General features: G+C 41.4%; 1 protein-coding gene across 9 annotated transcripts in view; it reads right to left on the bottom strand.

Moving 5' to 3' along the window:
* Positions 1–17,180, bottom strand: part of tara (SERTA domain-containing protein 2 taranis) — a 273,063-nt gene that overhangs the window by 185,153 nt on the left and 70,730 nt on the right. The window lies entirely within an intron of this gene.

The raw sequence follows: 17,180 nt of genomic DNA, 5'->3' as shown, positions 1-17,180 counted from the left end.
ATAAAAAACGAATAGAAGATCCGTAACGAGCAATGTCGATTAAAAATCACTGGTTTGCCCATTAACGAGACTGACACGTCAACGAATGTTACTAAATTATGTAAATTAACTGGTCAATAGCAATAACAATTATTTGGACTGGTTATAATATCGCAGTAATAGAATATAAATAATAAATCACGAGAAATAACACACAATAGTAATGGAATAATAATTTTAGAAGGACAGTGGCAAAAACGAGCTAGAATGGAGTCGAGTTCAATTTTACAATACAATTACGTGTACAATTATGAAGATCTAATGAGGTTTCTATTGAGATTTTCCTACAGATTCAATGAAGTTTGCGTATCGAGTATAAGAGCATTTTTTTTGTTTTTCAATGAAATCATCGGTTTCCTTATCTACGTAGAAGTATAGTAATAGTATGAGAATGTGAATGCTATTGTTAGAACAGTTCACTTGTGAGTTCAGTTATATATAGACTATGCTGGCCAAAGTATGAGGCCAACTAGCAAGCTCAAGTTACTGTTGTCATTCCAAAGAATTGTACATTTGCATACCAATGCACAATTTATATATACGAACATATCTTCCAAATCTAAGAAAAATTTATTCTTGGCAACATTTCTCTAGAAACAATCGTGAAGCTTCTCTGTAACAAAAAGTCATTGGAAGAAATAGCATACATGATATTATTTAATAAGATCCTAATTCCACAAAAGACCAATATTCTTCAATTCTCCTTATAAAAAACATATCCAGTCGCAAATGCTTCTCCTCTCCAAGCGTTTAGCTCAAACTGCCTAACCTCAAATTCCCAGACTGCAACAAGTTCCAATTGAGGGAGCTGAGAAAGGTCCATGGTTTCTCAAAATCTATTGAGAACCTAGACCAGATAAAAAGCAAACCTTCTATCGTCCAATTACAAGTTGTTCCCTTCTCCAAATTTGTAGCTCAAACTGCCTAACCTCAAATTCCCAGACTGCAACAAGTTCCAGTCGAGGAAGCTGAGAAAGGTCCATGGTTTCTCAAAATCTATTGGAAACCTAGACCACAAAAACCTTCTATCGTCTAAAAAGCAAACCTTCTATCGTCCAATTACAAGTTGTTCCCTTCTCTATATCTGTAGCTCAATCTACCTAATCTCAAATTCCCAGACTGCAATAAGTTCCATTTGAGAATGCTGGGAAAGGTCCATGGTTTCTCAAAATCTACTGAGAACCTAGACCAGATAAAAAGCAAACCTTCTATCGTCCAATTACAAGTTGTTCCCTTCTGCAAATCTGTAGCTCAAACTGCCTAACCTCAAATTCCCAGACTGCAACAAGTTCCAATTGAGGGAGCTGAGAAAGGTCCATGGTTTCTCAAAATCTATTGGAAACCTAGACCAGAAAAACCTTCTATCGTCTAAAAAGCAAACCTTCTATCGTCCAATTACAAGTTGTTCCCTTCTCTATATCTGTAGCTCAATCTACCTAATCTCAAATTCCCAGACTGCAATAAGTTCCATTTGAGAATGCTGGGAAAGGTCCATGGTTTCTCAAAATCTACTGAGAACCTAGACCAGATAAAAAGCAAACCTTCTATCGTCCAATTACAAGTTGTTCCCTTCTGCAAATCTGTAGCTCAAACTGCCTAACCTCAAATTCCCAGACTGCAACAAGTTCCAGTCGAGGAAGCTGGGGAAGGCCCATGGTTTCTCAAAATCTATTGGAAACCTAGACCAGCTAAAAAGCAAACCTTTTATCGTCCAATTACAACTTGTTCCCTTCTCTATATCTGTAGCTCAATCTACCTAACCTAAAATTCCCAGACTGCAACAAGTTCCAGTCGAGGGACCTGAGAAAGGTCCATGGTTTCTCAAAATCTATTGGAAACCTAGACTAGCTAAAAAGCAAATCTTTTATCGTCCAATTACAAGTTGTTCCCTTCTCTATATCTGTAACTCAATCTACCTAACCTCAAATTCCCAGACTGCAACAAGTTCCAGTCGAGGAAGCTGGGGAAGGCCCATGGTTTCTCAAAACCCATTGAAAACTTAGACTTCTATCGTCCAATTACAAGTTATTCTCCTGCCTAAATTTCTAGCTGGAACTATCTAATCTGGAATTGCCAGGCTCTAATGAACTCCAGCCACAAAGACACATGGTGTCCCGACAAGAGGACGGCGAATACGGTTGCCTCGTCTTCGATTGCAAAACGCACTTTGGCCGGTGGTTAGGGGACACGCGTTAATTGTCCATTTAAACATCCACGGGCGGCGTTTCGCGATATTTGGCCGATCTCCAATACGCGTTTTCCGGAAGAGCAGCGCGTCCAAAAGTGCCCACTCTCTCTCTGTGCTCCCATCGGCCCCCTTTTCTCGTTGGGGTAAGCCGATGGAAATGCCCTCTTTGTCGAGGGGCGAACTTACGCTGCCAACCCCGATATTCGACTAGAAAGGACGTCACCCCGCCTCCTCCTCTCTCTCTTCCCCTCTTCTTCGCTCCCTTCGTGTCTGTTCTTTACCCTGTGCAGCCGGCCCATCCCCAAAATTACGTCCATAGTGAGAACGAGTGCAGCAGCGAGCCTCGTCCCTCGAAAGCAAACAAGAACGCATCGTGCACGGTTAAACGACATGTATTTGCTCTGATATCGCGGAACGATAACAGTCATTATTTTTTACCGGCCCCGTATTTTCATCGAAGATTGCTAGGTACGGCGCACCAACAGCCCGCACAGATTGTCAATCGAACGAAATGAGTTGCCGAGTAGCGTACGTCTGTTTGAGGGCGACACGCACATGTTTTTGCATCGTGGATTAAATGGCTCATGTTTTAGCAAACGATACGCCAACTTTGATCCGTTTCCAGTTGATTCTTCTTTCACGTTGACGATTCTGATTGCTGGTGACTAGCGAGTCTTTTGGAGAGTTCGTTTCAGTGGTTGTTCGTGCTGCTTTGACAGAAGAGTGACTAGCAAGTAACAAGTCTACCTTTTTCAATTAGTAAACTGTCCTATTTATGATATACGTCGATTTATGATAACAATCTATCGGTCGCATTCCACAAATTGGTTGCCAAAGGAAGGAGAGATATCCGCACAGTTTCTCCTGAACTTTCCCAAGATTTCCATCTACGAAATATTCCCGACAAAATTTCTCTGACGTTGCTCGTTTGAAAACGAAAGTACGCAATCGTTTAGGATAAAAAATCTTAAAATTTTGTTCCTAAGAGGGAAAGAGGCACTACGGAGAAAACCATCCTGTTTTGTTGATTAAGGTTTAACGTGATCTGAATAACGCGGTTATTAGCGACGACACCGTAGGCTGGTGCGTTCCAGGTTGAAGTATTTTACTGGCTACCCTACTTTCCTTAATGAATTTCGGTAAGTCGTGGATTTTCTCATCCGCTGGATGTGAGAACGTTCTCCTCGCAGGTTCAAATTCGCATTCGCGGAAGCACCTTCGTTGGGGAAACGTCGATAGTCGTCTTAGATGACGAAAATGCGCAACGATTCGCGACAAAAATCAGAAAATTCCGCCGGCTGCGTGGAGGAGCAGCTACTTTGAAACAAATACGCCTCTCTCGGGCCGTGGCAGTCGTTCCGTACCATAAATTTCGAAGACGCGACCCCGTCGTGATTCATCGTTTATCTGTTTCACGACGTTAAACGCGTCTCCAGCTGAAAGCACCCTTCTCCTTTGCTGGCGGCGAGGGGAAGAAGAGGCGAGCGCGACGTGTAACAGGGAAAAGGGAGACAGATAGGCAGGAACCGGCCGGCTGAAAAAGACGTCCGCCACTTCTTTCATTGACCCGTTGCCGGCATCTTAAATGTGAAAACTCTGTCGTCTAACGTTCTTCCTCCTTCTTCTATCTTTTTTCTTTCCTCCTTTTCTGTTTCGCAGAATCGCGTGAATGGACGGAGAGGAGAGGAAGCCCGCGATGGAAATGAAAACACGACACGTCCGCGTCTCGTTCTCTTGTAATTCCTGATTAACGCCACCATGAAGCTTTGTTTTAAATAAAATAGAGATTCGGTCGCGTCTGAATGCCCAGGCCATTAACGACCAGGGCAAGGTGAATAGAAGAAGTTTGATAGAAGGAACGCAAAAAGTATGAATAATATTTCTTCTGTTTATTCTCGCTTTGTCAGTATGCAGGTGTCTTTCCCTTATTTTTATTCGCTGCGCGTAGCAAGCGAAACGTAACTCGAATACCTCGAAATGAATGTTCCTCGGTTCTGGAATTTTTTCACAAATTTCTTCGGCACTTAGCGATCCCTCTCTCTATCGTTTAAACGACTTTCTCGTCTATGATTTTTTCCCTAACGATTTAAAAAATTATTCTTACGAACGATCTTTGCTCTGATCATTCCAGCTTTGTCGATACGTGTTTCCTGTCTTTTTCGTACTCGACTCGTCGTATAATAGCAAGTAACACGTAAAATGGTGTAATAGCAAAGAATAACGACAATGAAAGTGTGTTTTATGTGTGCATTACTATTGAACCATCTTAGGGCGGTTTTTTCTTCATGAAATCTAATATTCCATGCATATAGTGTTATTTAGTTAAAAACTTTTGCGATCGTAAAATTGAGAGTTTACGGAGATGAGTCAATTTCAAATACAAATTGATTTTAATCCATCAAAATCTTAGTATATGTAACTTATTTTCGACCAGTGAAAGTATAGAAATAATTGTTTAAAGTATAATATCTTTTTCTCGGCGGCGGCAGAAATAAAATTCTCGATCCTTAGCATTTGATTGTAATTAATTTACAGAGAAATATTCGACTAATTCAGCTTCCCTGCGAAATAAATCAAATAATATTCCTGGTTTTTTCTTCGAAGGAAATTGCTACTTGCCAAGTAATTTCGACTTAATCAACAAATAACATTAATCGCGTTAAATTAAAACGCCAAATAATTTCAATAAATGAAATAAAAAAGATAAAAGAAAGAAAAATGATAAAGAGTGGCGAGTAATTAAAAATGTTCAGAGACAATCAACGTAAGATATGATTACGTTAATCAAAGAGTATTCTATCGAACACGTTCAATGTTGCAAATAATTCGTACGTTTCGCTAGTGAATCATTTCATCGAGAAAGAGTTGAAAACGAGCGGCTCGCCGATGAATACAGACATCAAGCAGGTATCCATCGCGAGGAATGGCGCCGCTCGATCCTCCCACGCAGCATCTTATTCAAGGATGACAGGTTTGCAGTGAAATAAACTGACCAAACCCGGAACGCCTCTCTCCACTTCCTATAATCCTGTTTATTCCTTGTCTCTAATTGCGACGTCTCATTTACTATGTTTCCATCGTGTGGAATAATTTTACAAATTTCTAAAATTCACTATTTAATCTCGAACAAAATTCTTGTTGCTTAATTTTTTTAGGAACCTTCCGACGAATATTTCTAAAATATTAGTATAAATTATTTTTATAAGAAACAGACGAATTTGTTTAGATCGCTCGTTCAGGGAATTAAATGTTAAGCTTTGATCGATCGGAGCATCTGGAATCTCTCCGATATCATTTTATATATAGTGAAAGGTATGATATTTAGTAGTTAGAATTTTTTATTGATACACTGTAATCACTGGAAAGCACTGTATATCTCACTTTTTGAAGAACGAACGAGAGTTCAAGAGTGTGAATTTTAAGTTTCAATAATAATTAATATACTGCATAGTGCGGAGGTAGAATTTCTGGTCGATATAAGAAAGCCATATGTATCTTATTTTTCCATAAACAAATAAGAAATAAAGAAATAAGAAATAAGTTTCAATAATAAATAATATACTGCATAGTGCAGAAGTAGAATTTCTAATCGATATAAAAAAGACATATGTATCTTATTTTTCCTTAAACAAATAAGAAATAAAGAAATAAGAAATAAGTTTCAATAATAAATAATATACTGCATAGTGCAGAAGTAGAATTTCTACTCGACATAAGAAAAGCATATACATCTTATTTTTCCTTAAACAAATGGACGTTCAAGGGTTTTATTATTAAGTTCCAATAATAAATAATATACCGCACATTGCAGAAGTAGAATTTCTACTCGACATAAGAAAAGCATATACATCTTATTTTTTCTTAAACAAATAAGAAATAAAAGTTTCAATAATAAATAATATACTGCACAGTGCAGAAGTAGAATTTCTGATAGATACAGGAAAGGCATATACGTCTTATTTTTCCTTAAAAAAAGGTGTACATAAATTTCCTCAGATTCTTTTCCACATTAAAAAGCGTAAAATTTGGTACTGGAGTCTTCCATTAAGGAGGATGTAACGTTCTTTTCCATTCAAGTTAGGGGAATGATATTACCAACTCGTGATACGATTAAGTAATTAGTTAATTTAGAAACGTTCGATCGATAAAAATTCGTCAAGCTCGATATATCCAGTCTGCTCTTAAAAATACTCCATAACTTTCCACCATAAACGCTCGAGGAGAACCGATGGTACGTGGCAAGATCGCGCATCAATCGCTCTTGAAACAAGGAAAAAGAAGTTGGAATCTTCTCTCACGTGCTCATTCCTCGTACCGTTGAACGATCGCCAAGACAATTGAACAAAACGATCCACGAAAAACTCTACTCTGTTCCTTTGGCCCTTAAAAAATCAATAATTTCTACGAACAAGAAAAAGGAAAGAACTATACGCCGAGAGGCAGCAGAGGGAAAGAAAGCTGCAAGTTAGAAAAAGAGGCAACAACGTTAAAATAATGGAAAGAAAAAAATTCGAATAGAAACCCTGTTATCCTACTTTCTAGGGAAAAGAAGTAAAACGCGTATATGCTCGGTCTACCTTTCTATTCTCGAAATGCGTAACCACCATAAAAGAAGTCAGTATTAGCGAGACGCAGGGCATGGCATCGCAATGATCGAATAAACAATTGAAAAATTAAAAAATACAAGACAAAGTTCGTGGTTCGTTTCACGTGGAATCGGTGGAAAAAACAGGAAGCGAAAATGTGAAGAGCCAGCAGCAACGAATGGATCGTTCGATAAGAACGCAACGATAAAGTTAGATAAGACGACGAAGAGAATTATAATAATCGTACAGACAAATTGTACAAAGTATAAACGAAGAAGCAGCTTGGAATCGTAGGATAGCACGAGCAGTTCAATTTCTGCATGATTTTAGAGTAAACGAAACTGTCAGCAGCGAAACCGATCGATTCCATTTTTGCTATGTGCTTCCGTCTCGGTAGACCGATATTCAATTCTCGGGAAACAAATGACCCAATTCGATAACTTTATTTGCGCAAAGAAAACCGGCCATCCAATTACTAACAAACTGCCAAGCAAATTCCGAAAATAATATTTACAACGTCGCGCAGCTGCTCTCTACGTTTCAATTTACCAAGTCCATCAATGCCTGTCGCCTCTCGGCGACTCAAATTAGCCTCAAGTACCGCAGCACCGCGAGTACCTGCTAAAGTATCAAGGTACCAAGCGGCAAACGTCAAAACAACCAGCTCGAGCGGCACAAAAGAGAAACAAAAGCAGCGAGAGTAGCAAGAAAATAAGAGGAAGGTCCGACTGCGTCCTACATTCGCAGGATTCGAAAGGTGTCGCGTGATCGATTCGCGGATCGACGAGAGGAAAATTCCGAGCGAGAGGCATCGTGGCTCAGCGGACGTCGTCGTCGTCGTCGTCGTCGTCATGGGTGAACGTCGGCTGTGCCCACGGACTCGCCACGGACTCCGATGTTCTCTGGCGATCGATACGGCCACCCCAGCGCCCCTTCTCCGACGTAGCCGGGCCGATTTTTTTCCGTCCGAGCGTGGCGCATGCGCGCCACCCGGGCTTCCCCTTTTCCAACCACGAGTCCACGGGGCTAGGAGAGTCCTGGAGTGGCGATGAGGGGAGGTTTGCCGCTGCTGCTGCTGTTGTCGCTCTCGTTATACCTATACCGTAGCCCCGGCCCTCGAGCCGGAGAATACGGGGGTCGCCGCCACCAATTTCCAAACGCTCTAACGTTTCGGGTGACGAGGTATCTGCGGACACCAGGCTGATCTAGCTTCTGACAGGCAAAATGCGAAATGGACATCGTTGGATCGATCTCGAGAAACGACCAAGACGGAGGATCCAGCTTTACGCTTGTCAACAGTGGAGTATTGTGTTAATTTCCAGAGATGAACTCGACGCAGTCATCTGTCTCACTCATAGCGCGCTCCTCTTGTCCAGAAGTTGTTTGAGCCTTCCATCTTAGAGCTTCGACAGCTTTGTCGGCAGCGGAGTATTTATCAATTCCAGCGGGTCTGCAAATGGACTTCACAGAGTCATCTGCCTTGGACAAATATGCGTGCGTTCTTCTCGTTTGAGCGAGTTTGTTTCGCTGCTCTTACGCGTTCGTCGCAATCTGTACACTCGTCGGTATCGCTTATGGGTAGCAGCGTATTTGTTCGTTTGAGCTGGCAGGTCTGAATCGTCTGCTTCGCTCATACTGAGTTCTTCTCAGCTGAAACTCTCGTTTGAGCGAGTTTGTTTCGCTGCTCTTACGCGTTCGTCGCAATCTGTACACTCGTCGGTATCGCTTATGGGTAGCAGCGTATTTGTTCGTTTGAGCTGGCAGGTCTGAATCGTCTGCCGCGCTCATACTGAGTTCTTCCCAGCTAAACTTCTTGCTGGGATCTTGCATTTCGGTTTCACTGGTCTTTTACATTGCTCGCAATCTTGACACTTGTTATGCGAGCCTCTCATTTGCCAAATCGGTTAACTCGAGAGAAGGAAGAGGAAAGAAAATTGCTGGAATTATATAAGATGAGCATCGATCAGGTGCTTCGGCACTACTTTTTACACTTATTATACGAGCCTCTTATTTGCCAAACCGATTACCTTCGAAAAAGAAAGAGCAAGGAAAATTGGCGAAATTATGCAAGATAAACATCGATCAAGTTGAGAAAGTGAAGTTAACCAGCTTGGACCGACGACTCACGCGAAGGTCACAAAGAAGAAGATTACGATAAGTACGTTTCTCTGTTGGTCTTTTGGCTTTCAGGGTACTTCATGGTTAAACAGAAAGGTTCTACTATGACATAATCGAAAACAATCTGCTGACTGAAAGATCCGAGTCTTTTAAAAATATCCGCCAACTTCTGCACAAGAGCAAAGATACTAAGATAAGCGATATTTTCATACTATGACGAGTAATATTTTTAACCTGTATAAAAAGATCGAATCGATACAGGTTTAGCTGGAAACCTAAATAAAAAGACAATTTTGATATACGATCGATCAACAAGGTGCTGAATTTTAAAAGTACTTGCCCCTAGAAAATTAGCAAATCTGACATCTTTTCGCTCAAAACATGTTGCGTCCGATTAAAACAATTCTCCAGACATTTCTACTAAAATATCGAATCACGGAACCAGGTTAAAATCAGAAAATTCATTTGAAAATCCTGCGTAATCTCTGTACACGTAAGCGTCGATGCCTGCTCCAAACATGGAAATAAGAATATTAATTTTCGCCATGATTCCATAATCTACCGGTACATTGCAACTGTAAATGAAAAAGAGAAGTGTCTTTGACGTTCACGGTATTTTCAAACGGTTTTGCATATCGTCGATAGTAAAGGCAAGATTAATCGTTATTATATTGGTTGGTATGCATTGCTCACACGTAACAAGGTATCAGGCACAGGTTCTATATGATGGTAATGGAAACAGTGGCAGAGCTCCCTAAGCTCGGGAGCTTTGCCTGGACTAGATTTAATACATGTATCTACGATGAATAGTGCAAGGCCCAGAATGACGAGCACATGCTTCACAGTGTCCTATGCCCCATATGCTTCCCAATAATAAAGATATCGCTTAATGATCCGCGCTGTAGAAGGACGACTTTCTATAAAAAAAAAAAAAACTGACGTGTAATTAATCAGGAAGATTATCATTATTAGAAGAACGATATCGTTTTATGCAAATTTTCGATACTTTGATTTTTCTACAATTTTCTATGAAATGGTGTTTCTGAGGCATCCACAACCGGCTTCAACGTGTAACACACATTTGAATGATTCACACAGACACGTTTCTTGATAAAATTAGAACGCGAGCATTAAAACGTTCGGTGAAAAATCAGCACGTTGCTGAAAGAAGGAAATCTTCACTTGCTTGTTATTCTTAATATTCAGCCTCAATTTCGTGTCAATGCGAAGACCAAACATTTACGAATAATCTCATTTTATAGCCAGATCTTATCCACGGTCTTTCAAATCCTCTTACACGAAATGAATCTTCCGCGAATAAAATAAAACGTGAAATAACGATATTGTTTTTCGAAAGCCTGCAATGTCCACTCGAATATATTTCATTTAGTTAGTGAAACTTTTACTTGGTATCGGAAATATAAAATACATCTTCGAATAGAAGGAACAGACGTACGTACATATTTTCGCATAGACAAGAAATCGTTGCGAGTATCAACTGTCCCGTAGCTTTTCTTCGCTAAGAAACCATTAAGAAATAAATCGATAAACGGACGCAATTACTGGCCGATTTTCAAAATACCATCGTTCCAACATCGCCTAAGATCAAACGAGCGACGAAAGGGAAGGAACGTTTCGGCCGACGATTATTTCCTGGACGAGACTCGATTTCGTCGCGACGTCACCGTCCACTCTTTGATTATTCATCGAGTGGCCGATTTTTTGCTCACGTATGAATATTCATCGACTTTTATCGCGGCGATACCTCTAGGCGACGACGTTGCACAGGACAGACGAATGGACGTTGCGTAAGGTTTCACGAGGAGCCGATGCACAGCGCAGGGAAATCGGCAGAATCGTTGCGAGATTTTAATCTCGTTGTTCGACCATATCATCAGCCTGCAAGTAATACAGATAATTGTCCGAAAAATCGATGTAGAATAAGTGAAAATCAGCTCGCTCTTCTCTTCTCGTTTGTCGATCCTTGTCGAATAGCGTTAAATATGTAAAATACGAGCAAAGGTATTTTAATTTCCAATCGCTTCGTGTAAAGAGCAATTTTTAAGGAAACTTCCTGTATAGTTTCAATCCAAGAAGAACGTTGCTATATAATTTTCTCTCGCCACAGACCGCTGCACTGTGAATGATCCTTATTTTTTCTAGTCAGATCCTTTGGTGATCGACGATCCGACAGCGGATTTTCGACCAAGAAAATTAGCCAAGTCGCACGAAAACTCAGTTCTTCGCCGAGTGTAGCGCAACGTCCGACGAAAGGAAACGGAGAGCGAAATGATTTTCGCATTGAACTTAGGAAGAACAAATGTTCGATTCAGAAAGTAAGGGAAATATTAAGAAAGAATCGATAGATGTCGAGTTTCAGGAAAAACTGCGCGTTATTTCTTGATTTCTGTTCTGAATCCTCGTTCGAATGCCGCACTTTGCGGCCAGGTGGTTGCTTCCGCTGTAACCGGAAGTCGAGCACAAGGTGGACGTCGTGGGTGGTAAATGTGCGACCCTAGAGTGGGGATAACGACGAGGTTGCAAATGAGGCGTTAGTCCTATGTGATTTCAATCTTTTCTTTTCTTGCCATTTCCATTGCAACAATTTTCTACGGTGTAGCATATAGCGCAACGACACGCACAAACTTATGAGAAATCCACTTGATAAATTGGATAATGATGGGACCGTACGATTGATACTAGGAGAAATGATCTACGGTGGCTAGCGGGAATATTTGACAATTTTTGCTAACACGCAAAGTTTACTAACACCGTAACGAAACGAACGATCGTCTTATCGGTAAACTGTGGAAGAAAAATGAATTTGTACACACAAGTTACAAAACATTTATAGGAAACACGCATCTCACAATTTGTTAAATTAATAAATCAGAGTATTTTTAACGAGATTACCTCCTAGCTAAGGCTAATTACACGTTTAAGATCATTATTCGCGCTGTGTGCTAATTTGTTACATTGGATGACGTGTAACGTGTACGTACACTCTCCAACAGGTTTCAAGTTGTTCGAGTATAATTATAATACTCGTGTGGTGGTTTCAGTGTTAACGAAAGTTCAAAAAAGTTCCTCGTAACACGCGTCAACGTACGTGAAAAAGCTTTCGCGCTAAACGTTCGAGATATTATTTCTTGCCGGAGATTCAGCGTGTTGCAATTTATCGAATAAAAATTGAACGATCCAGCGAAAACGATCTTTGTCGAGGTTTCTTTAATTAAACTTTAATTAAACACGGCCCTCCTGTTATATAATTAGAGACAAGCTTATAGCGATCGCGTGATACGATAAATATTCTTCCAAAAAGAGTAAAAGTCGAATGTAGAGAAAGAAGTGGAAGATTCTAGGATATTTGTTGGTTTTTCCAGAAGACGAAACACACGGACGAGGAAACGTTCGTTTTCGTTACAACTCATCGCTCTGATTCGGTTTACAGAAGACAATTTTGCCGATCGACGAACAACGTACGACGCTTTCATTGAATCTTAGGATGTTGCTGCGCGGTTAGTGCACGCCACCGGTGTTAAAGATATGAAGCAATTAGGTTTTAAACGAGGCTTTGCCAGAGATTATCCCGGATTAGAACACTTTACATGACGCCTGGATTTTCGTGGGTTAAACTTTGAATTGGCGCGCGTCGGTGTGTGGCTTTTGTGCGTTGCGACGAAAATTTACCTTTTAATTAAGTGAATTTCGTGATTTAAAATCGCGAGAAGTGGACGAGAAATTAGAACGGGGCGATTTAGAACCAAACTCTTTCGCTGGCGGTTTTCAGTGCTCGAAAAACTATAATTAGTGTTGGGAATAATCGCGGCTAAACGTTGCTAGAAAGAAGATTACGCGCGTGTGTTATAATAATGGTATAAGACGTTGCTAATGAGATCGCTATATATTTTTTAACCTTCTTCGCTTGCCAAGCGTTTTAACATTTCTCTTTACTAGCAGGATAATTAAAAAATGCAATTCTTCAGAACAAAAATTACGTTTATCGTACAGTCACTTTCGAAACGATCAAGAGAGCAACTTCAAGGATATTTGACTTTTTACGCCTTCCTTCAAGGAAGCTTTCACGATAATCTCAATGCGACAAACACAGGCAAGCACCAATACCAAGATTGAAAGGTTGCCAAAATTCTCCCTTTGTTTCATTTTCCAAACAAACGTACATTTTTCTGTATTCTTCGTGGCTTAGAAAATGTTGCTCGTCGAAGGAAGCCAAGGTACCATTTTTCTCTTCGCCATCGTATCTCTGTTTTCCACAGAACTTCGTCAACTATACCTTGCAGCTAACAGATTCGTCCAGCTGCGAGATTCGAGCCAAGAAGGACCAACAAAAATGCATCGTAATTTGCAAAAATGCAGGGAAACGAAAATGAAGATAAGTCATCGGTAAAACTGCTGATAAAATAGGCGGTGGTCAAAGTACACGACTAGATGGGCTAAGGTGAAACTCGCGTGAAACAGGTAGCGATGGACGTTCATGGAAAAGCCACGAAGGCCAATGGAATATATCAGCGATTCGGCACATGTTCGAGCGCGTCCAGTTTGGAAATTCGTATGGAAGCGTTATCCGATAGCGTTATCGGTATGCGTGCGTGTTATACACGCGGCGGAGCAAGGGTCGGGGGGTCAATGAAACAGGACACGGTCGAAGCAACAGAGAACAGAGCTTTGCAAGCTTCTGTCTCTCGTTCCGCGAGCTCTAGCGGCTCGCGCGTGTAAGTGCCCGGTAAGTGAATACGCGGCTAGTGTTACTGTAGTCGCAATTGTCCGCTACCTTCATTACCTGCTAATGGCATCGTATAGTCTTACTGAACCATTAGGCTGATCGTGGATTGGCCGCGGGCTCACAAGCGAGTAGAAAACCGTGTGCCTATTGCCGGTCACCGTTTGTCTCCTCCTTCCCGCTCTAGCAGCTCTTTCTTTCCTTTGTTCTATCGTTTAGCTGGCGTTTAGCCGCGCTACGCGGCGGTCTTTTCACGTAAACGTAAGTATTTTGTATTACCGTTACCGTGTTCTTGTCCTATTCGTCGGCTCGTTTTACGATTCCTACGATTAACGACGAAGCGGCGAGCGATCGCGAAAGGTACGTAGTTAGCGATCATCGAGAGAATCGGAAGGAAGATGCCTAAATTTCTGGCAAGTTTCATACATCTGCATCGAATCGGCCAACTTTATTCGTTGTCCGACTCGCACAGACCACGAAAGCAGCCAAAAGTAAGAAACAACTGAACGACGACCCATAAAAGCAACAGTTCTCATATCCAATGATTGGGGTAGGACACCTAAACGTTTGCTATGTGAGCAACTTACTCGTTAGGTGTCTCGGTCTTAGTTCAATTCTCCGCTCAAACTTTGGCAATGATGCGAACGAAAGGAAAGATCGCGCGGTACTTTTCATTTGCACTTTTGGTTGCATCTTTCGACGCTGACGCAGCAGATCGAAGATCATCGTCCGCCCAGTGCTGCCTGGCCTGGTCGTTTACTATGAATACGCGTGGCTCATTGAAACAAGTAAGTTGCAGTCACCATACCGACTCGGCATCATCCTACTCCGATGCAATTTGCGTGTTTCCATACGTCGAACAAGGTGCCAAGATCGTTAAGTGAGTCAAACTGTAATTCTGCCGATCATTTGTCGCAAAAGGCAGAGCAAATAAGAAAAACGTCTGCCTTGCAGCTAGTAACTCGCCGTTGTTGATAACGTTTCCTCTTCTTCGTTACGCTGGAAGATATCAAGCGGCAGCAGGACGTCGCAGCGCAAGCTTCTTCGATGAACTGGTGTCGTGTGTTGAAGCAAATGTCAAGCGATCTCCTCTGACAATTGACGCAACGAAAGAACTCGTAGATACAACTGCGATAAGATACGCTGGATAGTCTCTGACTTGTTCTGATTGCCTGGCATCCTCCCCTGTTTCGCATCTTCCAATTACGCGGCATTCCGTATACCCGGCATTCGCCTAATTACCTTACATATTTACGAGATTAAACGATACCCGGCATCGAGTGGAATCGAGTGGAGAAAACTTTCAGAATTCTCTAGGTTAGAGCTCGCGTCCGCTTGAATATCCTAATTGCTTCTGTCAGACAAAAATCTAGGCCAGTCCAGTAAAACGTGCTCTATGATCATTACAGAGGTGATCCACTGGCATTCAGCAGGTGATTGTTTTCTCGATAAGTGCGCACGTGCGTTAGCGTGCAATGGCCGGAAGTGGTCCAGAATGCGGTTGAGGACGCCTTGATTCCTTGTGGCGCGTTGGGCTCCTCTTGCATTCTCTAGGTCGCACTGCGTGCAGCTTTCTACCGACTGCCCAGCCATAGACACTTGCAAAATTGATTACGTCGGTCTTTGGCTGAGCTTGAACGTTATTTATCACTTGCACGGTGCCTCGTTCCTTCGTTTGCCTCGGTTTAAAGGGAAGATCCAGAGAAGAATCATTTTAATTCTTCCTTCGCATTCTGTGATCCTCCCTTTCGCTCTGGAGGATCCAATTTGAAACAGTCACATCTCCAGGCTTAAGCAATAGCCACCTCCGTGCTACTGTGCTCCTTCTTCCGCCGATTTAGGCTCAGGAGCCTCTTTCGTCCCATTTCTTCCTACGGATCAGTATTTTTCTCGTTCCTCTGCTTCGTACTCCTCGTTCCATGTACTAGGTGGCATTTAAGTTCCATTCACACCGGCGATCGAGTCAGACACGCGGCCCAACGAGTTTCACGCTGTTTCCACGCGCGTCTCTTGTCTAAATCCTCGGACAGATCGCCAGACCTCCTTTGAGGATATTATTTCGACGTATCAATTTTGACAGGGTTTCTCCTGTCCATCTCAAATTGAACACGCGTGCTCTGTTGTTTTTGCCTTCGCTCTGATACCGAGCGTGGCCACGTGTCACGTGCGCGTCGAACAATGAGGGCTAATGAGCGAGTTTTAAGGAAGAAGCCGGATGAAAAGAGGGGCTGCTGGCGAAGGTGGATCGTAACGCGAGTAACGCCGGCGGATGATTGATTTTTCGAGAGGGTTGTTTGCTTGTTTCGCTGGAATGCCAGTAGATTGCTTTCAAATGGATTCTATCATGAATTCGTTGAGATATTCTCTCTTTTTCGTTGTTATGTATTTTTTGAATTTTTTAAATTTCCAGGGTTGGGCCGCGTGTGTATATGTATATGTATTTCTCTCTCACTTTTTCCCCCCCGGTGAAAATTGCCTCCGTCCGGCTCGCTCGTAAGTTGGACGTTTATCGATCTTTCGTTTTTTTCCAAATCGTATTTGGTGGGCCCGGTAATGGAATTTTTGCCGACCAAGTAACAAATATTGGAAGTTTCGAGCGTGGTTTCGTGCGTGAGAAATGGCTACCGTCAAAAAACGGTGATGGCCATTAGCGCCTATGTATTTAATATTCTATTTAATCAACTACTTGTTACTTTTTTTTCACTTTTTATTTACCTTCCAACGCTATTATTTACTTTTACGTGTTTATAGTAAACGTCCAATTGACCAACCTATCGGATGGCAATTACAGGATAGTTTACACGCATAATAGCAGCGGTGAAAGATAGAAATTGATGCAACGAGTGTACCAAATGTTTGATTCCTTCAATGGTTGTGACAAATATTCCTAAATAATTGAATTTCCTTTGCAAGTTTACATGCTAATACATATTTGCCTCTTTATTATAAAGCTTCTTAGCTTCTGTATCAGTTGTCTTTGAATAATTTCCCTCCTACAGGGACACTCGATTTTACCAATAAATTAATCCAACCGAAATTGAATTCACCGAATAGGAAAGCGGAACATGCACAAATGTAATATTGCGCGTGCACGTAAGAACAGGTGTTAGCATCTCATAAGAATATCGAGCATTTACCCGCCACAGAATCTCAACTCGAATGTATTATTTCACGAATAAATGGTAAACGAATTTCGAGAATATCGAAATTGGGATCGAGTAAAAATGGAAAATATGTCGTTACACAGAACAATAATAACGTCGTTTTACAAATGTTTCACTCGTTAGTTGCACATATAATTGTTGCCACGTCAATGTTCAATTCTTCGACACGTCCGAACGATACAAACGAAATTTTTGGAAAATAACGCACGTAACATTTTCTGTTTTACCCGCGACGTTATCTTTCTCTTTGCTCTTCATATAACGAAACTTGTAACGTTTCAGAGTTAGATAAAAATTATTCTGCTAAATTCGCTGAATAAATTTTATAATTGCGCACACAGATC

This window comes from Bombus vancouverensis, chromosome 17 (genome assembly GCF_051014615.1).
Source record: "Bombus vancouverensis nearcticus chromosome 17, iyBomVanc1_principal, whole genome shotgun sequence".
Classification (NCBI taxonomy): domain Eukaryota; kingdom Metazoa; phylum Arthropoda; class Insecta; order Hymenoptera; family Apidae; genus Bombus; species Bombus vancouverensis.
This window is presented reverse-complemented; position numbering and strand designations above follow the sequence as displayed.